The sequence below is a fragment of the Theropithecus gelada genome, chromosome 16 (assembly GCF_003255815.1).
Source record: "Theropithecus gelada isolate Dixy chromosome 16, Tgel_1.0, whole genome shotgun sequence".
NCBI lineage: Eukaryota > Metazoa > Chordata > Mammalia > Primates > Cercopithecidae > Theropithecus > Theropithecus gelada.
In genome coordinates this window covers 75,646,732-75,672,661 of record NC_037684.1, presented here as the reverse complement: position 1 = coordinate 75,672,661, position 25,930 = coordinate 75,646,732, and the positions used below count along the sequence as shown (strand labels likewise).

Here is a 25,930-nt window from a genome sequence, read left to right as displayed (position 1 = left end):
GCCCACGTGGCAGACAAACCCACATCGTGTGCCCCAGTCTCCTGGCCTGGTTTAGGCATGTGGTTACGCTCGTGGGGTCTGTGTCTCTTGCTCGGATTTAACCACATACCCTCCCAACCCGCCAACTAGGTTTCAATGCAAGCGAAGGCCAGATCCCTGTGTGTTACGTCCGACCCACACACCTATGTGAGCGCATGTCTGTGCACAGAGAGCGTGTGTCTGGGGTCCCGATGGCAGTGTTTACACAAGAACCTCTGTCCAGTGAGAGGGCACACATGCATGTCCTGAACATCCGGGGCTGGAACTCCCAGGAGCGAGCCTGGGGTAAGGGGCAGAAAGTCCTTTACAGTGGGCCACCAGGGCACCCCCTCGGGTGGCATGGAAAATATCTGGAGCCTAGGTCGAAGGTATGAACGTCCCCAGGGAGAAGGAAGGTCATCAGTGAACCTAAAGTGGGCAGAGTTGCCCCTTTCAGGGGAGTGAGCGAGGGGCACATCCTGTCAGTGCCGGGTCCGCTGAGGGCTTGGGGGCTGCCATTAGTCCACGTGGTGCGTTGTGTGAAGGAAGAAAGCGCCCTCTAACGGTGGCTGCAGTCCCAAGGGTGCAGGGCTTGGCTAGCGGAGCATGGACCGAATGTCATTGAGCGCTGCGCCCTTGGCAGGATGCCCTTGGGCAGTGCACAGCCTGTACCCCTGTACAGGGCATCCGTGGGGGAGGTGGGACTTGTGGAGACACATCAGACCGAGGTCAGCTCCAGTGTGAATGTGGGAATTGAGGGAAACCGAGGGTAGCAAGAGGTGGAGAGGCATCCAAGAAAGGCCCAGAGGATATGTAGGCTGGGTCCCCACCAGCAGTCACGTGAGTGCCTGGCAAGACCATGAATCAACATCCCAGCACTTGGGGTGGAGTGGGGTCCACACACTCACTCCTGTGGTGCCACCACAGCTCAGGGGGCCTCTTGTCTGCTTGCTGAGCCAGGACTGGCCATGGTAGAGAGGGCCAAAGAACAAGACAGCCCTGCCCTCCAACTAAAGAGAAAATATTCACCTACACGGAACACTTTAAAAAATGTTCTTCACAAGTTAAACCTAGAGCCACCACACGGTCCAGCAATTCCACTCTGAGGTATCTGCACAAAAGAATTGAAAACAAATATTCGAACAAAAACTTGTACACAAGTGTTTACAGCAGCACTATTCATAACAGCCAAAAGGTGAAAGCAGCCCAGTGGCGCATCCATGAGTGATGACAACTGCAGATATGGATCCAAGCTTGGAAGCTTCTTTTTTTTTTTTTTGAGACAGTCTCGCTCTGTCGCCCAGGCTGGAGTGCAGTGGCGCGATCTCGGCTCACTGCAAGCTGTGCCTGCCAGGTTCACACCATTCTCCTGCTTCAGCCTCCCGAGTAGCTGGGACTACAGGTGCCCGCCACCACGCCTGGCTAATTTTTTGTACTTTTTTAGTAGAGACGGGGTTTCACTGTGTTAACCAGGATGGTCTCGATCTCCTGACCTCGTGATCCGCCAACCTTGGCCTCCCAAAGTGCTGGGATTACAGGTGTGAGCCACTGCGCCCGGCCGGAAGCTTCTTACCTTCCAGACCCTGGACAAGTTCTGCAGCCTCTCGGACCCTCAGTTTCTTCAACTAAAAAATAGAAGTGACAGTGCCCACTTCTCAGGTGGTTGGGAAAACCAAGCCTACATATATAAGGTGTCAGATGCCCTGTAGGTCCTCGTGGATGTACAATATACCGGTACGATGGGATATTATTCAGCCACAAAAAGGTACAAGAGAAGTGGACCTTGAAAACACCATGCAGAGGGAGGACGGCAGTCATAAGAAATCACGTACGATTCCATTTATATGAAATATCCAGAATAGGTAAACCAACAGAGACAGGAAGCAGACTGCTGGGTGCCAGGGGCCAGAGGAAGGGAGGAGTGGGGAGCGACAGCTCATGGGAATGCAGTTCCTGTCGGGGGATGAAGTGCTTGGGAGCTAGATAGAGGTGATGACTGCACAGCACTGCGAATGTACGGAATGCCATGAAATTGTTCACTCTAAAACTGTTAATTTTATACTGTGTGGATTTTACCTCAATTTTTAAAAATCTCATGCCTGAAATCCCAACACTTTGGGAGGCGGAGGTGGGAGAATTGCTAGAGCCCAGGAGTTCAAGATGAGCCTCGGTAACACAGCAAGATTCCGTCTCCAAAAAAAAATTTTGAAAAATTAGCTGGGTGTGCTGTCATGCACCTGTAGTCCCAGCTACTGGGAGGCTGAGGCTGAGACAAAAGAATTACTTGAGCCTGGGAGGCTGAGGCTGCAGTGAGCTGTGACTGTGCCACTGCACTCCAGCCTGGGTAACAGAGAAAGACCCCTGTCTCTTAAAAAAAGAAATGAGGCCGGGCGCGGTGGCTCATACCTGTAATCCCAGCACTTTGAGAGGCCGAGACAGGTGGATCACCACGTCAGGAGATCGAGACCATCCTGGCTAATATGGTGAAACCCCGTCTCTACTAAAAATATAAAAAATTAGCTGGGCGTAGTGGCGGGTGCCTGTAGTCCCAGCTGAGGCAGGAGAGTGGCGTGAGCCAAGGAGGTGGAGCTTGCAGTGTGCTGAGACTGCACCACTGCACTCCAGCCTGGGTGACAGAGCGAGACTCTGTCTCAAAAAAAAAAAAAAAAGAAAAAGAAAAGAAAAGAAAAAAGAAAAGATCAAGAAAGCAGATGACCAATGGCCACAAAAGTTTGCAGAGCTTCTTGCAGACTGGGGAACACAAGGCTGGTGTTTAGAACAGTCACCAGCTGGCCCGATGGAGAACTATCTGAGCCCACCTCTCCCTGATGGGTTGTGGGGAGGCCTGGGGTCCTGGAAGAAGGGCCGTGTGGCTCAGGTTAGGGGCTTGGGCGATAAATCCCTAAGTATGAACATATCTGCAGATGCCCCCTCCCCCTCTGCTGCAGGCTCCTGAAGGAAGTCTGGACAGAGGGAGGAGGGCCGAGGGTTGGCGGGTTTTGAGGGTCAAAGAGCAAGCACTTGGGTCCAGCCAGGTCCAGGATGAAACCCCAGCTCTTCCATCTGCCGGCTGCATGGACAGATCCTGCGGTTTCCCAAACCTCCAACTCCTCACCAGCGAAATGGAGCCACTGATTCCCACCCAGCAGGAGGGCAAGGGAGAAAATATACGGAGGAGCCTGGGTCTGCAGGTGGTTGTGGAGGGCAGGTGTCTGGCTGGTCTGGTGGCCTCCCTTTGATTACTTTTCAGAAGCAGCTGGAAAATAAGGCCCAAGTGCCCAGAATAGAAAGCCGGGCCGTCCAAACATAGGTTTAAAAAATATAACCGGGAAAAATCAACTTCCTTATGTTCACACTCGACCTCAGGTGTATTCATAGGGAAACAGCGAGAGGTCTGGAGGATGTTTGCAGCTGCTGTGGGTGGTGGTGGGCAGGAAGCACCCCCCCACCACTGCTCTGCCTGTGCGCCTGATCCACCCGCCGTGGGGCCCAGACACACTTCCTCCTCTCCCTCTGTGCTCTGCTCTGAGGGCAATTTGGCATCTGCCGCCTTCAATTAACATTGCAGACTGGAAATGGGGGCCTAGGGGAAGGAGGCGGGCGGCAGCGGAGAAAAACAAGCCCACCGTGTTGACAGCTGGGCACACCACCTGCTCCAGCGTAGCAGGGAAGTTGAGGACCACAGAGCCAGGAGGGGGTGAAGGAAGGCTGTCTCACACACTGGGCCTCTGTGCCCTCCTCACTGGGTGCACCCCCAGATGCAGGCTCTGTCCCAGTCCCTGTGCCAAGACTGGCTTGAACAGACCCTCAGCCCTCTAGCTGCCGATGGGAGGAGGGAAGGCAGGATGCACTGAGGTGGGAGCGTTTCTCCAGCCCTCTCCCTGCCAGGCTGAGTCTTGCTGGTTTCCTTTGATGGTGCACACCAAGGCATCCTTCACTGAACTCCCTGCGGTTACCGTGGCAGGCAGGCTGCTTCCTGCCACAACAATGGATGCTACTCCAAATAGTGCCTGGGTGGGTAACTGCCTAAGGAGAGCAGCTACCTCTGGCCCTACTGCCAGGTTCAGCTGGGCAGCGCTGGGCCTGCCTCTCATCACGCACAGTCTTTGAGGACAGTGACCAATGACTAACCTAGACAATGACACTGGGGCCAGGGCCGATGTGTCTGGTACCTTATGTATGTGGGCTTACTTTCCCAACAACCTGAGAAGTGAGCACTGTCATTCCCGTTTTCTAGATGAAGAAACTGAAGGTCTGAGAGGCTGCAGAACTTGTCCAGGGTCTGGAAGATGAGAAGCTTCAAAGCCAGGCTGGGGCCTGCATCTCAATCTCCTAATCCCAGCACCTTCTGGTTGTTGCCCAAGCTGCCCCTGGGGACGTCCAGAGTTAAACGCAGTGAAGGCAGAGTCACCGACTGTGAGTCCAGGGACCTGGGCAGTGCCATAGTTTAAATATGTCCCCCCAAAGTTTGTGCGCCATCCCCAATGCAGCAGTATTGAAAGGTGGAGTTTTTAAGAGGTGGCTGCCCTCTTGAATGTATTAATCCATTCATCAATTCATCATCAATCCAATTCAACAATTAATGGATTAATGGGTTATCACAGGGCAAGAGCTGGCAGCTTAATAAGGAGAGGAAGAGAGACCTGAGCTGGGGGGTGGGCATGCTCAGTCCCCTCACCATGTGATGCCCTGTGCAGCCTTGAGACGCCGCAGAGAGTCCCCACCAGCAAGAAGGCCCTCACCAGATGCACCCCCTGATCTGGGATTTCTCAGTCTCCAGAGTTGTAAGAAGTAAATTTCATTTCGTATAAATTACCCAGTTTTAGGTATTCTGTTGTAAGCAACAGAAAATGGACTAAGCCCGGTAGTGAGATGGTGTTGGCATCACAGGGCTCTGTTCTGAGCATCCACAAGCAGCCTAGGCTCTTTAAGCCTCAGTTTCCCAGCTAGAAAATGGTCCAGACAGAGCCCCTCATGGGGCTGTTGCAAGGATAACATGGAGACAATGGGTGCAGGGTGAGTGTCTGGGATGTAGGGAAGGGTTCAATAAGGGATCAACCTCTTGCTTCCGCTGCCTCTTTTTTTTTTTCAGGATCCATGAGACTCTGGACACAAAGTGGCTTTGGGACTTAGTTAGCAGCATCCAGGGAATGGGAAGCATTGTAGGGATTCTGTCCAAGTCACTGACTCAGAGGTGGTGGAAAATTAAGCCCCAATAGGGCACTGTTTTATCCTGTATGTGCGTGTGAGGAAGCAAATCAGGACCCAGGAGATCTGGATTCTGAAAAGACAAGGCAAGGCGCTGGAGGAGGTGCCGGTCTCCTTCAGAGTGGCCCCAAGAGTCACTGTTGGGCTCCCTCAGACAGAGCCAGCTCCATTTAACCCGCCTCCTGACCTAGTTTGGTGTCTCCATGGGAGACACTGTGCAGAGGGCAAATTGCCCTGAACCAACGTCAGCTGGGCCAAGTCAAACGGGAATGAGGTGCGCATGGAGGGCCGCCCCCATGTGTGTCCAAGCGTACAGGTGGGAGAGCATGTACAGCCCAGGCATCCCGCCTCCAGGCGCATCTTCTGGGCAAGCCATCCCCTCCCTGGGCTGCTTCCTCATCGAGTGAAGTGCTTGGATGGAAACTGAGTTGCTTGCATCCTTTCCCCCAGAGCTGTCTCTTCAAATAGAATCTCCCATGGAATCTCAGCATAAAGAGAAAGTGGGAGCAAAGATGGGGCGTGTGGGGCCCTCGCCTCCTTCACAGGCCAACTGTAACCCCACAGAGTGCGGCTGAGCCCCAGCAGAGGTGGATTTCCTGGGCCCCTTCCGAGCCTGCTGCTGTCTGATGGGTACCTACCTGTCATGTCACCCCTGATGCTGTCACTGGAGGTTTACTGTCCAGCCTGGCTCAGAGCTCAACCCATCCTGCATGCGTCTGGTGACCTTTGGCATCCGCGGGGACACGCTGTGCCGAGGCTGGGATGGAGGGAGGATTACACGGCTCACACGCTGTTGCCAAACACATTTTGGAGAAGAAGAGAGAAGGAGCAAAATAAACAGAGACGTGTTCACCTCCCTGGTGCCCGATAAAGAAAGCCTTTCCGGAAATAGCTTGGCCACAGGTCCTTGTGGAAAATCCCCAAGTTGAGAGAGGGATGTACCCCCCTGTCTCCTGTCCCCTGCCCAGATCTCTGGGCACTTAGGGAAATAACCTGTTTAACAGTAGCTCTTCTATTTTTCTAGCAATTGGGAGGGTCTTGTGTGTAGAAGAAAGTACAAGACAATTGTCCTCTGGACATTGTCGAAAAAATCATGAAGGACGTGGGGAATCAGCTCCACCCCTTTCTTCTTGCATGATTTTGGGCAATGTCACTTTAGCTCGCTGAGAGTTGACCTGTGTGATCCAGTCTATGGGGTCCTGCAAATATCTATTAGGCTCCAAGCACCGCATCTGGCTCATGGAGGAATCAGAACATTTCCTTTCTTCCTCCCGTAGGTTGCACCACAAGCAAGGGGCTAAGTGAGCCTCAGTTTCTTCTTCTGTAAGTGAGGGTGTGTGCTTCATGACCAAGGCCCCCAAGAGCTAACGTGACCCCAGTGTCACCCATGGTGCTGTGGGCCACGGTGTGCACAGGAAGAAACAGACTGGGAAGGACCACAGAGGGAGGAGGAGAGCCGTAAGACATATGCGGGGATAGGGAAAGGAATAGAGAGGGCCGGGGAGAGACGGACACGCAGTGAAACATGGCGGAAGACAGACTGGGAAAGAAAAGGAGAGAGACAGGGGCACACCAGAGATCAGAGAGAGACACAGAGATAGAAAGAGACCAGAGAGAGACGAGGAGAGACCAGAGAGACACAAAGACAGGGACACACACAAAGATCAACAAAGGCAGGAGAGAGAGCAAAGAGACACACAGAGAAATAGGGAGACACAGAGGCAGACACAAAGAAATCCAAAGAGACACACCAGGAGAAACACGCATACGCACAAAGCAACTGTCGTCCTGGTTTCAGGTTTGTGGCTCCAGGCTCCAGTGAGGTACGACTACGCCTGCACCCTCAGCTTCCAAGCACTTCCCCTTGAGCCCCTGAGTTGTCTGGAGTGGATTTCTGTTTCTTGTAATCCAAGCATCCTGAGTCAGATGACCCCATCTTCCAGCACCCAGCAGGCTCCCTTGGCCCACTTTGAGCCTAGCCCCCTCTGCTCACACATCTCTCCTGCCCAAACATCCTGGGCATTTTTTTTGTTTCACTGAAGAAAGTCTTGTGTTTTGAAATAATTTCGGATTTACCAAAGAGTTGCAAAGATAGTACAGAGAGTTTCCATGTACCTTTCACTCAGTTTACTTAGTGTTTACATCTTACAGAACCATGGGACAATCCTCAAAACTAGTAAGTTAAAGTTGTTAAAATACCATTCACTAAACTATAGACTTTATTAGGTTGCCACCTGCTTTTCACTAATACAAGAGTCAGAAAACTCTTTCTGTAAAGGCCAGATAGTAAATATTTTCAGCTTTGCAAGCCATATGGCTACACAAAAGCAACCACTGAAAATACGTAAATACCAGCCTGGATAGCATAGTACGATCTCGTCTTTACTAAAAACAAAATTTTAAAAAATCAGCCAAGTGTGGTGGTGTGTGCCTGTGGTCCTACCTACTTGGGACGCTGAAGCAGTAGGATCACGAGCCAGGGAGGTCAAAGCTATAGTGAGCTGTGGTTGTACCACTGCACTCCAGCCTGGGTGACAGAGTAAGACTCTGTCAGAAGAAAGAAAGAGAAGGAAGGAAGGAAGGAAGGAAGGAAGGAAGGAAGGAAGGAAGGAAGGAAGGAAGGAAGGAAGGAAAAAAGAAAGAAAGAAAGAAAGAAAGAAAGAAAGAAAGAAAGAAAGAAAGAAAGAAAGAAAGAAAGAAGGAAAGAAGGAAAGAGAGAGAGAGAAAGAGAGAGAGAGAGGGAGGGAGGGAGGGAGGGAAGGAAGGAGAAAGAAAAAGAAGAAAGAAAGAAGGAAAGAAAGAAAGAGGAAAGAAAAGAGAAAGATGAAAGAAAGAAAGAGAAAGAAAGAAAAGAGAGAAGGAAAGAAAGAAAGAAAGAGAAAGGAAGGAAGGAACGAAGGAAGGAAGGAAGGAAGGACATATAGACAAATAAGCATGGCTGCATTCCAATAAAACTTTATTTACAAGAGCTGGCAGAGGGCCAGAGTTGGCCCATAGATTGTCATTTGCTGATCCCTGATCAATGTTCTTTTTCATTTCCAGGTATCACATTGCCTTTAGTCATCAGTTCCTCGGTCTTTCTTTGTCTTTCATGACCTTGATATCTGTGAACAGTCCTGGTCAGGTATTGTGCAATATGTTGCTCAATTTGGGTCTGATATTTTCTCATAATTAGATTGAGGTTATGCATTATTGGAAAAACTACCCCAGAAGTGACGATGTGTCATTCTCAGTGCATCATATCAGGAAGTACATGATGTCAGTGTGGCTTATTACTGGTAACATTGACCTTGATCTATTGGTTACACTGGTGTTTGCCAGCTTTCTCCATTATAAAGTTATTATTTTTCCCTTTGTAACTGATAGATATTGGGGAAAATACTTTGCAACTGTGCAACTCTTGTTTCTCCTTAAACGTTCTCCTACGAGTCTGAGCACCCATCGGTGGGTCTTGCCTGCAGCGATTGTTTCTGTGGTGTTCAGATGGTGATTTGCTGTTACCCTGGTTCCTTCCACATTCATTAAGGGGAACTCCTCTCCAAGGAAAAATGGTCCCTTCTTCCCCATTTACTTATGCAATCATTTATCTATATCGGTATGGATTCATGGATATTTATTTTATTTGGTAATGCATAATGTACATATTTTATTTGATAATAGTGTAATGTACCTGGATGTGTTGCTCGACTGTTCCAATTTTGATTCCTCGGAGTTACTTCCGGCTGGCTCCCACATCCTCTCCACGGTCCCCTCTTTTTTGAGCATGTCCTGACTTTCTGGCACCACTTGATGCTCCAGGCTCATCTGGTACCTTCCCTGCGCCAGCCCTGGGCTCGGTGCTTCTCAGGAAGGTGCAGGCACTCTTGCCCTGACTCCTCCTCCTTTTTTTCTTTTTTGAGATGGAGTCTCGCTCCATCGCCAGGCTGGAGTGCAGTGGCGTGATCTCGGCTCACTACAACCTCTGCCTCCTGGGTTCAAGTGATTCTCCTGCTTCAGCCTCCCGAGTAGCTGGGACCACAGGCACACGCCACCACCCCAGCTAATTTTTTGTAGTTTTTAGTAGAGACGGGGTTTCACCGTGTTGGGATGATCTCAATCTCTTGACCTCGTGATCTGCCTGCCTTGGTCTCCTAAAATGCTGGGATTACAGGTCAGCCAACTCCTCCTTCTTCCTCCAGGGTACTCTGCCTCCCTCCCAGTGGCCACTGCCTCTTTGCTCCCTCCTCCAATGTGCAGACCTACCTCCTCCACACAGCCTCCTCCCCTGGTCATGCCTGCTCTTCCTCCCGACCCATCATAGCTCCAGCTGCTTGCCTGGCTGGTCCCAGTGCAATGGCACCTGTCACCCACCTCATGGGTCTGTGGCTATTTCCAAGGCATGCTTCTGAGGCCCCTGAGCTGACTGCTGGGCTTCCCCTCAAATATTGGGGACAGGCTGCTGTCCTCTTAGCCTGAGATGTCACCTCCAGGAAAGCATGGCTGAAAACCACATAGCAACATCACTCATGGGTGCACATCACTAATAGGTAGGAACTGAGGGGCGGCCAGGGCTGCAGCTCATGGATGGAGGTTGCCAGACATTGGTGGTGTGGGCTCAGAGGTGAGCCTGCTGGCAGGAGCTCCCAGCCACACGGACACTGAAGCGACTTCGGAACTCTCTTCACTCCTCCCTTCCTCTCTGGTCTCCATGCCAGTGTGGCTAAGGACCACTTCTTGTGCCTGAAGGACATTAGTCAAACTTCTTTTAGTTTGTTCAATCATTAATTCACCATTCATTCATTCGACAGGTATTGAAGCACTTACTATGTGTCAAGACCTATTCTTTTTTTTTTTTTTTTGAGACGGAGTCTCGCTCTGTGGCCCAGGCTGGAGTGCAGTGGCGCGATCTCGGCTCACTGCAAGCTCCACCTCCCGGGTTCACGCCATTCTCCCGCCTCAGCCTCCGAGTAGCTGGGACTACAGGCGCCCGCCACCGCGCCCGGCTAGTTTTTTGTATTTTTAGTAGAGACGGGGTTTCACCATGTTAGCCAGGATGGTCTCGATCTCCTGACCTCGTGATCCACCCGCCTCGGCCTCCCAAAGTGCTGGGATTCCAGGCTTGAGCCACCGCGCCCGGCCCTTTTTTTTTTTGAGACGGAGTCTCACTCTGTGGCCCAGGCTGGAGTGCAGTGGCCGGATCTCAGCTCACTGCAAGCTCCGCCTCCCGGGTTTACGCCATTCTCCTGCCTCAGCCTCCGGAGTAGCTGGGACTACAGGCGCCCGCCACCTCGCCCGGCTAGCTTTTTGTATTTTTTTTAGTAGAGACGGGGTTTCACCGTGTTAGCCAGGATGGGCTCGATCTCCTGACCTCGTGATCCGCCCCTCTCAGCCTCCCAAAGTGCTGGGATTACAGGCTTGAGCCACCGCGCCGGCCAAGAACTATTCTAATTGGAGGCACAGCCGTGAACAAAACAGGCAGAAATTGCTGCCAGTTCTAATAGGGAGAGACAAAATAAAGTGTGTGTGTGTGTGTGTGTGTGTGTGTGTGTGTGTGTGTGTGTGTGTGTGTGTGCGCGCGCGCGCTGCAACTTAAAACGGCTTTATTCAGCATGACGATGCTTCCTTCACTTGGGTCTCAACAGCCCCATGATGTATTTTCATTTTCTCCCCTTTCAGCCCCTTTGAATGGAAGTGCTTAGAAACCTGGCATGTCAAAAATACAGGAGGAGCCTTCAAGGACATCTAGCTGAGCGGTTTTCAAACCAGGGTCCTAGGAACCCCCGGGTCCTTGGGCGGGCGGAGGGGGAGCACTGTGAAGGGAAAGTGACCACTCCTCAGCTTCCCTTCTACCAGAGCAACCCCTTTTCAGGAACAGGGCTTCTGTTTGGGATTTTATTTGCAGAAAGGGATTCTGGTGCTAAAAAACAAAGTTGGGTAACCCCTCATTTTACTCTTGTGAGGTAAGGTGGCATCCGGGTAAGAGTCCAGACCTGGCATCAGGCTGCCTGAGCTGGATATTGGCTCTGCAACTTCCAATGTATTTAACTCTCCAGATCTCAGCTTCCTCATTTGTAAAACGGGCTCGTAGCAATGACTGCTTCAACAGGGCTTTGGTGAGGGCTGGACAGCATAACCTGTAGCAGACACTTACCAAGGCCTGATAAGTAGGCACTAAATCACTAGTATTTACAAATTTTAAATAAAAAAAGAGAAAGAGGTGATACCTGTTCTTAAGAACACTCAAACACAAGAGAATCCAAAAACCATTTTAGAAAATTTTGGCCGGGCATGGTGGCTCATGCCTATAATCCCAGCACTTTGGGAGGCTGAGGCAGGTGGATCACCTTGAGGTCGGGAGTTCGACACCAGCCTGGCCAACATGGTGAAAGCCCATCCCTACTAAAAATACAAAAAAAAAAAAAAAAATTAGCCGGGAGTGGTGGCACATGCCTGTAGTCCCAGCTACTCAGGAGGCTGAGGCAGGAGAATCACTCGAACCTGGGAGGCAGAGCTTGCAGTGAGCTGAGATCATGCCACGGCACTCCAGCCTGGGTGACAGAGTGAGACTCCGTCTCCAAGAAAGAAAAAAAAAAAAAAGAAAAAAAATTTTCAGCCATACTCCCAAGAGTAACTATAGGTAAAACAGTTTGGTATATATTCTTCCAGACTGTTCTTCTACACATTTGCAAATTTGTAATATATATGTTCAGAAACACTTTTTGCAAAAGGATATTTCACTCTCCATTCTGCTTTGTAATTTGCTTTTATCACTTAGTAATATCTCATGAGCGTTTCTTCACCTGTTCCAGAGCCTGACCACACTCCTCTTCATGACTGTGTAGCATTCCATCACAGGACCTTTCTGTCATTTGTAACCAGTTCCCAGCTGAAACATATTTAGGTTGTTTCCAAGTTGATGCTATCACAAACAGTGCTGTAATTAACATATTCGTACATACTTCTTTGAATTCTTGAGTTTTGCTGCAGGATAAATTCATAGAAGTGGAATTGCTGAGTCAAAGGGTTTTCCCATTTAACATTTTTATAGGTACTGGCAAACTGCTCCCCAAAGAGATTATACCAATTTATACTCCCATCCCATAAAGGAGGAGAGGGCCCTCTCTCCACACCCAGTCAATGTTGGGGATGACATTCTCTCTGCTCCCTGACCTGTGACAGAAGAAAAATGTTTTGTTTTTTTTTTCTTTCCTGAGACAGGGCTTCACTCCGTCACCCAGGTTGGAGTACAGTGGCTCAACCACAGCTTGGCTTACTGCAGCCTCAACCTCCTGGGCTCAGGTGATCCTCCCACCTCAGCCTCCTCAGTAGCTGTGACCACAGGCACACACCACCCTGCCTAGCTAATTTTTGTATTTTTTTTTGTAGAGACAGGGTTTTACCATGTTGCCTAGGCTGGTCTCGAACTCCTGGATTTAAGCGATCTTCCTGCCTTGGCCTCTCAAACTGCTGGGATTACAGGCATGAGCCACCGTGCCTGGCCTGTTTTAAATTTCTTCAGTGATTCATGATGTTGTCTGCGTGTCCCAGTGTTTCCTGGGCATTCATAGTCTTCTCTTCTGCGAACTGCCTCATCACATCTTTTGTTTTTGAATGAGGAAGCTGAGGTCCAGAGAGGTTTGGAGATTTATCCAAGTTTGTAAACTCCAGTTCTCCCCACTGTTCCTCTTGCCATCTGTCATGTTGGTGGCTCAGTCTCCATTCACTTCTCTTTTAGTAAAATAGTACCTGTCTTAGGTTTGATTCCCCCGCAAACAGACACAGAGTCAAATGTTCAAATTCTCCTAGAGGAGAAACCTCGTTAGGGAATGAAGGAAGCAGAACCAGTAGCGGGAAGAAGCCCTGGTTGAGATTTTAGGGAAAGTCCTAGCTCAGGCCTGAACCTGAGGGCAGCTCTCAGGTGTGAATTGCACCTCAGCTGTCCTGCGTGGAGGCAAGGAAGCGGAACGGGCCGCTTCCTCACAGCTCAGACTGACACAGGCGGCCCCAGGGGGTACAGAACAGGAACCTAGGCTCTGTGGGAGGGTCTCTTCTGAGGCGACCAGGGGCTCAGGAGCGAGGCATTAAAGTGCATAGTAGCTGGACACAAGGACATGTTAAAAAGCGATGTGAGGAAGTCTGGGAAAGACACCAACATTGTCCTCTACTGTACCCCCATTCTCTTTGGGGATCCACTCCTCCCTTACCCCAGCCCAGCATTTTGGGTTTCAGTGGAGCCTCAAGAGAGAGCGCTGTCTGGCTCAAGCAATTAGAACATTCTATCCCGCTGGCCATGACTGATTTAGGGTTGAATCCACAACACAGTCTGTGCCAGCGGAAGTCACCCAGCAACTGTCTGGGGAGAGCAGTACTTGGTTCATTTTTCACTGCTGTATAGCACTCCACTGTGTGACTAAGTCTGGCTTTATGTACCCCTTCACCTGCCGGTAAACATTTGGGTGATTTCTGGTCTTTCCAGTTACGGATGGTGCTGCTGAGAATTGCTAAGAACATTCTTGTATGCATTGCCCAAAGCATGTGTACACCTGGGAATGAAATGGAATGCAACATTCAACTTGGCAAGACAATACTCCATTGTTCCCCAAAGTGCTTATAACAATTGACACATCCACCAACTGTGGGTGAGCTGTTTGGAGTTTTCGCCAAACCACGATAATGTCAGATTTCTTACCTTTTGCCAATTTACTGGGTGTAAGAAGATAGCTCACCCTGGTGTTCATTTGCATTTTCCTGATTAATATGTATATTTATCACTCACCACTCAGATTTCCTGCGAAGTTATTTCTTCCTGATTCCTCTCCCACTGTCCTTTCTCACATAGAAGTCAGCCACTCTTCTTTGTTTAAGCTCTTCCTTCTGTCTGGAAATGTCCCAAGGAAATTTTCTGCCCACGCTTCCACACCTGGTCCTGATGGCACCTCCTCCAGGAAGCCTCCTTTGATTTCCCTGTAAGGGGTAACTCCTCGTGGTTCCCAAGGACCAGCACTGCGAAATCCCTGAGGACCAAGTTCTAATTATGTTTCCTGTCTCTCCTTCCTACCCCAGCCAGGTTGATCAGGTGACTCCCCACAGAATAGGCTCAAAATGGTTTCTATTTCCCTCCCTCCTACTTTGGGTTTACCCCATGCTTGTGACAACAGGATGGGCACAATTATGGATTACAGTGTCAATGTGAATCAATAACCCAAAGCATTGCCCCCACCCTCATCCCCACAGTGACTTGTCAGAGAAATCTGGGCAGGGCTTTTCACCCCTGCCACCTCCAAAGGAAAGCCGGTAGGCACTCTGCTCACATTTTCTGTGCCTGTCGTAGGGAAAGATGAACATGCCCATCCATCGGCTTGTCCTGGGAACACCCCAGTAGCGGGACCGCCTCAACTTTTCGTCCCTGCTCATCTCCACCCTCCCAGGCTCACCCATAGCCTTAGAAACAGGCGACCGTTCCCTGGCTCTGACTCAGTGTACGGTGTTTATCTGCCTGCGAAAAACCAGAAATTATAAAAACTCAGAGAAGGCTGCACCTCTGCCAGAGAAAGATGATTCCACCTCGAGATACAGCTCTCCCTGGGGCTGTGGGATTGGCAGCTGCCGTGTTCCAGAGGTTTCAATGAAACTGAATGCCCTGAAACAATGCACGCTGATTTGCAAACTTCAGATGGAACCAAAATTTTCATTTTCCCCCCATGCACTACAAAGCAAGACAGAGATTTTGGCTCAGATTTTTGGCTCAGCCTCCAAACAGCCCAGTGTGAACTAGAGCCCAGGCATCCTCACGGGATCTGTGTATCGGGCTCTGCTTCCCCCTTCCCCCCCCCGCTCTTCTGTCTCCGGGCCCTGCAGACTGTGGAGGGGATAGGCCGTAGGAAAGGATTAAGTCTCCGCATCTGCCACTTTATTGTTGATCTAGAACTTTCTAGACCTTGAGGATTTTGACAAAATGTGAATCTCCAATTATTTTGTGCAACAGACATTCCAGAGGCAGAATGGTGGGAGGCTGTTGAAGGGAGGGTGCACTGGATACTTTAGACAAATTATTCAATTGAGTAGAGCCTGTTTCTCCTTTGTAAAGTGGAGAAGACAGCACCTACTTTCTCCATTTCACTGTTTTCTTCTGTGGATCAAAATGAGACAGCATTAAAGCATTCTGTGGTAGGGGTGGTTCCCAGTCTTAAGACTTCTTGGATCATGAAACATGGCACAACATGGATGAAACTTGAAAATATGAAGCTAAGTGAAAGAAGCCAGGCACAAAAGGTCACGTGTTGCGTGATTCCATTTATATGAAATGTCCAGAATAGACAAATTCATAGAGACAGAAAGTAGACTAGTGCTTGCCAGGGGCTGGTGAGAGTGTGGTTAGGGGGGATTGGTGAGTGACAGTTCATGGGTGTAGTGTTTCTTTCTGGAGTTGAGGAAAATATTCTGAAAGTAGACAGTGGTGCCGTATAGAGTGGGGGTAGGAGTGAATATACTAGAAACCATTGAATGGTACACCTTATTTTTGTTTCATTTATTATTATTATTATTTTGTGACAGGGTCTCCCTCCGTCACCCAGGCTGGAGTGCAGTAGCATGATCATGGCTCACTGCAGCCTCAACCTCTTAGGCTCAGGTGATCCTTGCACTTCAGCTTCCCAAGCAGCTGGGATCACAGGTGCGCACCACTATACTCAGATAATTTTTAAGTTATTTGTAAAGATGGGGTCTCTTTATGTTGTACAGACTGGTCTTGAACTCCTGGACTCAAGTGTTCCTTGTGCCTCAGCTCCCAAAGTGCTGGGATTACAGGCTTGAGCCACTGCACCTGGCCAATGGCACACTTTAAATCAATGAATTGTATGGTCTGTGAATTATATGTCAACAAAGCTGTTATAAAGAAGAAAAGAGCATATGCTCAGATCACTAGATATTTTGAGTTTTCGAGAGAAGTAGTGTTTCAGGATTAGGTTAGCTACGTATAACAGTAACTCCACCATTACAGTGGCTTAAGTAACAAAGCAGTGCATTTTTACTTATGGAGAAGTCAGGAGGTAGGTAGTTCAGGGTTGGTTTTGGGGTTTCCTAGAGTCTACAGGGACTTAGGGTTCTTCTCTCTTTCTCCTGTGCGATTCTCAGCCAGGGGCTTCCATTGTCAAGGCCAATTCAGAGTTCAAAATGGCCACTTGTTTTTATCCAGGCAGCAGGAAGAAGAAAGGAGGGAAGAATGAAAGCCACCCCCACAACCCTTGCGCCAGCTTCTTCTTTCGTCTCATTGGCCAAAACTGAGTCACATGGTCTCACCTTGCCACAAGGGAGGCTGGGGAATGTAGTCTTTTAGTTGGGCACATTGCTGCCCTGTCTAAAAATCAGGATTTGCAATTAAAGAAGCAGGGAAAACAGACTCTGGCTTGGTAAACATCAGCCCCTGCCACTGTTTTTAGGTGAAATTCTGATTGGTAATTTGACCCCCCCTTTTAAAAAATACCTTGTAGAACAGACTGAACACACCTGCAATTTGGACTCATTGCAGGTAGGCCTGCTGGATTGGCTGTGGCTCTGTGGGGAGACAGGAGTGGGAAAGCTTGTCCACTATGGCTTTGCAGGTGTCACTGGTTTGAAAACAGCTATAGTTAAAATAAGGACAGTGCTGAGTCACTGTGAGGTGGTGGAGAGAGGGAACACACAAGTGCTTGGCAAACACAGGGAGCACAAACCACACGAAGTCGCAGTGTGGTTCTGCCACCGCATGGCTCAGACAAAAGCTCTGGGCTCTGCACAAAGCTTCCACAGCATCCAGGCTGTTGAGCAGACAGGAAGGGGCACGGCAATCTGAGTCATGGCACCCTTCCTATTGTGTTCTGCGTTTGCATTTTCTTTTACTGTAAACCAAAAGCATTACAAACTATAGATGTAATTTGGACATGAAGGAACAAGGACAAAAAGCCAACAATTACTCACTCTGGACATGACCCTGTCACTGCCTCACCTTCACTTCCGGCAAGGCAAGAGCCATTCACGCTACTAATGACGTCTCCTGGGAAGATCGCATAATAAGCCTTGGCCAGAAAGCTGTATTTTTTGATAGGCAGGAAACCCATGGACCTTTACTGCAATGGGTTCCGCAGGCTGCTCTAAGTTGCTGAGAAAGCCCATGGGGGAGAGGAAGAGGGCCTTGAGTGGGGTGGCATGACGCTCTCGGATGCATCGTGCCTACTCCCCAGGTGTAGGAAGGCTCAAGTGTGCATGCCCAGAGGGTCAGGGAGCGCTGGGCCAGCCCAAGACAGGCCATAGAGGTTCCAGCATTGCCATGAGCTCGCGGAGTGACTTTCTTTTCTCATTTTCAAAAGATGAGGCTGTGCGAAACTTCTTTTTGGGCTATCTCCCTTGTTGTCAAACCAAGCCTCTCATCTTCTAGGAGGCAGGTGCTTTCATGGTGGCAGATCTTGGAGTTAGACAAGCCTGGCTCAATATACAGCTCCAGTTATTTATTGTATCCCAAAATACAGTGGCTTGAAACAGCACCATTTGATTAGGCATGAATTTGGGTAGGTGGGCCTCCATCAGGAGATCTTTTGGTTCCACATGGCTGTGGTTGGGGCTCATTCAGGGGTACTTATCTAGCCACTGGCATGGGTCTAGAGGGTACCGGGTGGCTTGGGTGGTGGCTGGAAGACTGGGCTCCTCTGGGCCTCTCCACGTGGCCTTCTCAGCCCAGTAACTGGACTTCTGACATGGCAGCTCAAAGCTCCAAAAGATGGGAAATGGACCCAGAGATGGATTCTGAGTCCACTGCTGTCTTACTCACCCTCAATTTAAAAGAAACACTGGAGGCAGTGTTAAAGATTCATACCCCAAAATGGCCCCAATTTTCCACCCCCAACCTGTATCCATTTCCTTTGAATGTCATATGGAGCAGCCTTGACCTAAGTAATTCCATCTTAGAAGAAGTTCGAATTTTGCATTTCATAAGGCCGTTTGCCAACAGGGAACAGATGTTTTGCCTGATCAATAAAGACTGCAACCAGCCAGATAAGGACATAACCAAACATACCCTGCCACGGTCAGTCCTCACCAGAGGACTCTGTAGTCATAAAAAGAGCCGGACTTCTACCACTCATAACAGCTGCCTTGATAAGCGCCTGGCATCTGCCACTGAAGACTCTGCCCACATCAAAGACTCTTCCTTGCAAAACTGTGACGCTGCTGAGCTGCCCAAGCCAGGCCAGAATACTCTTTTTGTTCACATCGCTCTCCCTGTACTGGCTTGTTAACTCTTTTTCTTATCCCTTTTCTCATGCCATGTTACTTTGTTTGATGTGTAATTTTCAATCTATAATGTTTATATATTGATAAGTAGGCTATGTATGATTTGCAATACTGACTGATCTGTGGAGTGGCTTGAGCCTGTGTGAATGCCAAGTCCTAAAAATTGTCTCCTCCTTCTTGGGAACTCCATGGAGCTGGTGGCTTTTGTGATCGAAGTAGCATCAAAAAAAAAAAAAAAAAAAAAAAGGCCTGACATTGTGGGAAGACACAAACATGTGTGTGGGAGACCTGCTTATCTCTGGCCTTGAACCACTCATGGTAAGTGTGACTTTGCAATTCCTCCCACCAGAAGGTACAGTATATTTCCCTACCATCTGACTCAGGCCTTATCTATGGCCCATAGAAGGTGCCAGAAGTGATGGTTTGTTAATTCCAAGCCTAGTCCTCAAGAGGTTTTTCAGCTTCCCTCTCTGTCTCTCCCCACCCTTCCCGCACCCCTGGCCCCTGTGATTGGCATGAGGATATGCCCAGCCTAGCCTGCTGGAGGACCAGGCTCCCAGAGGAGCCAGGGGCTACTGACCTCAGCCAATGGCAGACATGTGAGTGAGCCTGTTGGAGGCCACAACTGCCCAGCCAAGCCCAGGCCAGATCAGCAGAATCGCCCGGTTAAGCTGCCGGATGCCAGCAGTGTCGTAATATTTTCATTTGAAAAGAGAAGCGGCCAGGCACGGTGGCTCATGTCTCTAGCACTTTGGGAGGTTGAGGTGGGTGGATCACCTGAGGTCAGGAGTTCGAGACCAGCCTGCCAAATATGATGAAATCCCGCCTCTACTGAAAATACAAAAAAAAAAAAAATTAGCTGGGTGTGGTGGCACGTGTCTGTAATCCCAGCCACTAGAAAGACTGAGGCAGGAAAACCACTCGAACCCAGGAGGCAGAGGTCGCAGTGAGCCGAGATTGGGCCACTGCACTCCAACCTGGGTGACAGTGAGACTTGGTCTCAAAAAAAAAAGAAAAAAAAGAAAAGAGAACCATGAGGAATAAATTAAACTCCAAAGAGTGAGAGCAGTGGGATTTGAAGCCATGTGGCAACTACATAAGAAGGTATTTTAGGGCAGGCAACCCCCATGACCTGCTGGGAACCGGGCTGCACAGCAGGAGGTGAGCAGCGGGCAGGTGAGCATTTCTGCCTGAGCTCCGCCTCCTGTCAGGTCAGCATGGCACTAGATTCTCTTAGAACCGTGAACCCTGTTGTGGGTTGCACACTCTGTATGAGAATCTAATGCTTGATGATCTGAGGTGGGAGAATTTCATCCCAAAACCATCCCCCTCCCACCCCTTGTCTGTGGAAAAATTGTCTTCCATGAAATCAGTTTTTGATGCCAAAAAGGTTGGGGACCACTGTTTTAGAGGCAAGGGACCCCTCTCCGTCTCTGATCCCCAAATGCACTGACTCCTCTCAGCTCTGCAAACCTAAGGCTGCCTCAGTCCAAATAGAGGTTCCCAACTAGAAGTGATTTTCAGATCCTTAGTAACTGGCATGGCACAGGCCCTCAGCCATTGGAATACACCCAGCCAGGGCCCTCATCAAGCACCTACTGTATGCCAAGCTCTGTTCTGTGTGCTGGGGATGTGCCAGTGGAAAAAAGTCCAAATCCTCACCACGAGAAGCTGTTGTTCTAGTGGAAAGGAGCAGATGATAAACAACTGATTAAATGAAATCCATGGCAGCAGATGGCAGTAAGAGTCACAGAGGAAATCAAAACCGGGTAAGGGGAACCACAAGTTCTGGGCAATGGTGGCTGCACTTTGAGTAGGTGGTCATGGAAAAGCTCATGAAGGTGACATTTGAGCAAAGATGTGGAGAGAGTGGAGCCCCCCAGACATCTGGGGGAATAGAGTTCCAGGCAGAGGGATGAGCATGTGCAAAGTCCTGAGGCAATGGTGTGCCAGGCACATTCCAAGAATAGCAAGGGGCTGGGTGTGGCTACTGTGGAGGGAGAGAGGCATAGTGGGAGGAGATGAGAGGCAACAGGACACCATCTGGGTAGGGCCTTTGGGAGACGCTGAGGACCTGGGCTTTGCTCCAGAGGACACAGGAAGTCACTGGTGGGCTCTGAGCTGAGGAGGGACATGATCTGATCCTTCCAGCTGCTGTGTGCAAGGTGGAAGCAGGGAGACCCCTGATGGTCCACGGAGTGGGAAGGTGGCTTGGATCAGAGGAGAAGGGCAGAGGTGCTCAGATCCCGGATCTGTGTTGAAGACGGGATTTCGGTGATTGAACTTCTTTAATTCCCACAACAACCCTATAGGAAGGCACATTTATTGGATGTGAAAATAGCTCAGAAAGGTGACACAACTTCCTGAGGCTTGACGGGAGCAGACAGTGGAGAGGCAGGGCCTGACCCCAGTTTCCAAATCCCTGTTGGTTCCTGTGGAGTCAACAGCCTGGTCTGGTGATGGCCATCGGGGCTCCCAGAGGAAGTGACATTGACGTTGAGACCTGGAGGACCTGGAGCCATGAGCCAAGCCGCAGCCCTGCTCCCTAGAGATCGCCGTCTTCAGAAACTCCCAGGCCCCTGCTCTTTCCACATTTTTCAGCCTGACGTGTGGCCAAAGCATGGCAAACCTCCATGGGTGAGCACAGACGCAGGCGCCTCCCCTTTTGGGGCTAGGGTGGAGAGGAGGCAGGGTGTGTAGAGAAGCAGGAGGGATCTATCTTTGCCCTCACGATTCCTTGGAGTCAGCTGACACTGAGGCCTGGGCCTCCCTCTGCTCGGGTTAGGCTTGGGAGGGCCCTGGGGGATGTGTAGGAGCCTGTCAGGCCAACACAGCCTAGGCTGAGGGAGGTATCCCAGGCAGAAGGAATGAAGGTGTAGAGGAGGGCTGGGGTGGGAGGTGGGGGCAGAGCAGGAAGGGGCTGCCCAGGTTGTGGAGCTTATCTTAGAGGCCACTGGGCGCTTGTGAAGTTGGCTTTTCTTTCTTTAAGAGACAGGGTCTCACTCCATTGTCCAGGCTGAAGTGTAGTGGCACAATCATGGCTCACTGCAGCCTCTACCTCCCAGACTCAAGCAATCTTCCCACCTCAGCTGCCCAGAGTGCTGGGATTACAGGTGTGCACCACTGCACTTGGCCCCAGAAGTGGGCTATATTTTTAAAGTAAGTTTTTATTAAACTGAAACATGCATACAGAGGACAGTACAGTCTTTTTTCAAGCTTTTCTTTAATCTTTTATTTCTTTTTTCTCCTGGAGATCATGGAACACAGGATGTGCTCACACTGGATACACCTGTGCCTCCTGCACCTGGGTCAAGAATCATCACAGCTAGGCCCCCAGGGCTCCTTGGGCCTCCTCTCAAGGTCACTACTCTGATCTGCTCCCATATGGTGGTTTTGTCTGAGGTGGGCTGTTTTGGTGTGTGCCCTTCGGGTCTCTCTTTGGGATTCTCTCTGTGGAGGGTCACTGAGCAGTGTGCCGCTGTCTGCTGGACCACAGACCCTCTATTTGTTCCTCCATGATGGGATGAATAGAGGGACTCATTTGGGTTGTTGTCCGGATGGGGCTCTCATGAGTGGAGCTGCTCTGGCCCTTCTTGCATCCTGTCCCTTCTTGCACGACTGTTGGGTGTCTGCCTGCCCTGGAACACCGGAGACCTGGGGTAGATGTTCGTTCTGTGATGATCTATGTTGCTAGACAGTTTTCCTACATGGTTGTACCAGTTCATGTGGAAGGGTTTTTGTCTGTTTGTTTGTTTGTTTTCTTTCTTTCTTTTTTTTTCTTTTAGACGGAGTCTTGCTCTGTTGCCCAGGCTGCAGTGCAGTGGCACGATCTCGGCTCACTGCAAGCTCCGCCTCCCAGGTTCATGCCATTCTCCTGCCTCAGCCTCCTGAGTAGCTGGGACTACAGGCGCCCGCCACCATGCCCAGCTAATTTTTTGTATTTTTAGTAGAGACAGGGTTTCTCCATGTTAGCCAGGATAGTCTCGATCTGACCTTGTGATCCACCCACCTCAGCCTCCCAAAGTGCTGGGATTACAGGCGTGAGCCACCGTGCCCGGCCCATGTGGAAGGGTTTTAACTGATGAGCAGCCGTCCTGTTCTCTGTTCCCTGGACCCCAGTGTCTGCTCTCTGCCATCACCATGGGCCTCTCCAGGACCCCACCCGCCACATAGTAAGTGGATCCCACACACATGTGGTCGGCCACTTCCCTGACCAATGGGCAGCATATGACATTGGCCTCTCTGGGTAGTGAGACCCTCCTCTCTGCTCCTGTGGCCTCACCCCTCCTGGGTGCATTTCTGCCAGGGCACATCAAGGCCTCATATCCATTGTCAGCTCCTCAGTGTGGGCCCTCCCCTTCTTACTTCCCATAGACACAGGAGATCTTACTCACTCCCCAAGCTTTGGTCATGGCTGTATCAATGCCTCCCCGTCATGGGACCCTCTTTTCTGAAGGTCAGCCCTGGCCACCCAGCTTCCACTAGACATCCCTCCTGGCCACACCCTGGGCTCTCAGACTCCCTGCATCCGGAGCAGGACCTGCCATGTGCCTCTCAACCTCACCCTCCTCTATGCCTGCCTTTTGACCTTAGAGGGGGCTGGAGGGCCACCACGCTGGGCATGCCAGTCCTCCCTCTGTGGCTCAGCTGGTCCCTGGCCACATGATGTCCGTTCTTTGTCTCTAATTTCACAAATATTTCCTCTTCTCTCTACCCCTGAAGCCACTCTGACTCCCTGTTGAAAATTATCACTCCTCTCTCTGTGTCCCCCAATGCTGTACATCGTCAGGAACTTCTACTCACCATAAAAGGGCCTCCCACTATGGCCTGAAAAAAGACAGGAAGAGGTGCTCACAAGATGACTGATCAGATGGCTGTGTGAACCTCACAGCCACGGCACCCTCCCCAGAGGTTTCTGCAGCTGCCACCACCACCTTAATGACAGACAAGCTTGGCTTAGACAGCCCTGCCTATGTGCCTGGCAGAGCACAGTCAGCCAGCAATCAGCCCAGGGGACTCTGGCCAGAGTAACCAAACTACAGCACAGCCCTTTGAGCAATCCAGCAGCTGGTACAACCACATAGGAAAGCTGTCCAGCAGCATCGGTCGTCACAGGACAATTAGAAACAGATCTTTTTAAAAAATAATCGAGCTTTGAGTGTTCTTCAAAGGACAAAGATTGGGAGTGCAGTTGCCAACTGAGCTAACCAGGGCAAGGAAAATTCTGAAAACGTCACCACCCCTGAAGTCTTTCCAAGGTTGTACCACCTGATCCCAGATGGTGAAATTACCAGCATCAAGATCAATCAAGTGGATCCCAATGAAAGCCTCTCCATTATGCTGATGGGAGGCAGTGAAACCTCCCTGGTCCGTATCATCCAACACATTTATCATGATGGGGTAAATGCCAGAGATGGCCAACTACTGCCAGGAGACATCATCCTAAACGTCCAGAGGATGGACATTAGCAATGTCTCTCACAACTATGCCCTGCATCTCCTGCAGCAGCCCTACCAGGTGCTGTGACTGACCATGCTGCACAACCAGAAGTTCTGCAGCAGGAACAGTGGACAGGCCCTGGGTGCCTACAGACCCCAGGATGACAGCTGTCATGTGATTTGCAACAAAAGTAGCCCCAAGGAACAGCTTGAAATGAAATTGGTGTGCAAGGTGGATGAGCCTGGGGTGTTTACCTTCAACGTGCTAGATGGTGGTGTGGCTGATTGACATGGTCAGCTGGAGGAGAATGATTTGTGTGTTAGCCATCAATGGACATGACCTTCAGTATGGCAGCCCAGAAAGTGCTGCTTATCTGATTCGGGTATTGCTGGCCCTCTTCGCCACTGTATGGACTCATGCAATGCCAAGAAGGTAGAAAGCTGCACTATGACCCAGTGTCCAGCTCTGAAAAATGCTGCTCCTTACGTGGTGGCATGTTTGACTCCTACATCTCTGCTCTGGGAAGTTGCTGGCCTATGTTGCATACTGATAGTACCAGCAGTTTTTATCAGTCATAACGATGGCAGCAGTGGGCTGTCTGGAGCAGCTGCTGCCATCACTCCGACTACAGCAGGGAGGCACACCTGGGACTGCACACTCCCTGGAGCTGGTGGGAGCCTGAGACAAGTGGAAGCCCCATCCCTTCTAAGTTGGTGGGGCAGGAGCTCCCTGGGTGCAGCCACAACTGCCCAAACCATGGCTGCAGACCTGGGCCTCCTGGGCCATGGAGCAGGCAGGGCTCCCCCCACCCAGGTGCAGTTGCAGTCCACCCAAACCACTGCTGTGGACCCAGGTATCCCTGCACTCTTGGGGGCCCAGGAAGGCTCCCCCTGCCCTAGCAGGCTCAGAAGTACCTGGCTTCTCCCTGCTGTTGGTGCCCACTTTGATCTTGGAGCAAAGTTGGGGCCAAGCCTGGGCACTGTCAAGGCCTGACCAGGTGTGCACATACTCAGTGCAATGCTGACATGCCAGTCCCCTGCTGCCTCAGCCGTCTCCAAACGTTGGGCACCAACAAGCATAGGAGAGAAGCCAATGGGGTGCAAAGGGCGACTCAGTACTGGCCTGCAGGTTCCCCCTCGGCACCTACAGCTTGGCCACCATGAATGGCAGCAGGAGGCAAATAGGTTCCTGGGTGGAAGAGGGTGAGTCTCTGGTGACACCCTACCTTCAGGCCAGGGAGGGCCGGGAGGCTAGGGACCAGGCTACCAGTTCCATGGACCAGAGTGGGAACTTGTGGTGCCTTTTCCAGACCCACCCATGGCTGCCCATGGACCAATTGGCACACACTTCCTCCCTCTGAGGCCCATAAAAACCCCAGGCTCAGCCAGAGCTGAGTAGATGTCGGGAGAACCAGCTGCAGAGAGGAGATACCCACTCCAGTGTCTCCTCTCTGCTGAAAGCTTCAGAGAACGATGGGATGACCTGCCTGCAGAAGGAGCTACTCACTCCAGGGCCTCCTCTGAGCTATTCTATCACTCAATAAAGCTCCTCTTCACCTTGCTCACCCTCCACTTGTCCACATACCTTATTCTTCCTGGATGTGGGACAAGAACTTGGGACCTGCTGAATGTCAGATCTGAAAGGGCTATAACACAAACAGAGCTGAACATCGCCCCTTGTTTGAGACATTGCAGGTGAGGAGAAGGAGAGAAGAGCTGTAATCCTTCAGCGATCCCAGACCTGGGAGCTCCCTGAGCCAGGCTGTGACTCGCTCTTTGGGATCCTGCAGTTCCTGGAGTCTCCAAGCTTCCAGGGACCACCATGTCCCCCGGTGGCAGCCATGGAAGCTGCTTGCATTGCACCTGGTCCAGCTGCAGCCTCACAGAGAGCCTGTACCCATGCTGGCACCTGGAGCTGCCCACCTTGCTGTAGCAGCCGGCATGCCTGACTGTACGCAGTGACCAGATCCCATGCTCATTCACTCACACACCCCTCACTGCTCCATGCCTGGCTAGCCCTTGCC

The 25,930-nt window shown here is 50.6% G+C and overlaps 1 pseudogene; it reads left to right on the top strand.

Moving 5' to 3' along the window:
* The first annotated feature begins 230 nt into the window (after positions 1-230).
* LOC112610191 lies at positions 231-24,343 on the top strand (annotated as a pseudogene).
* The last annotated feature ends 1,587 nt before the right edge of the window (positions 24,344-25,930 follow it).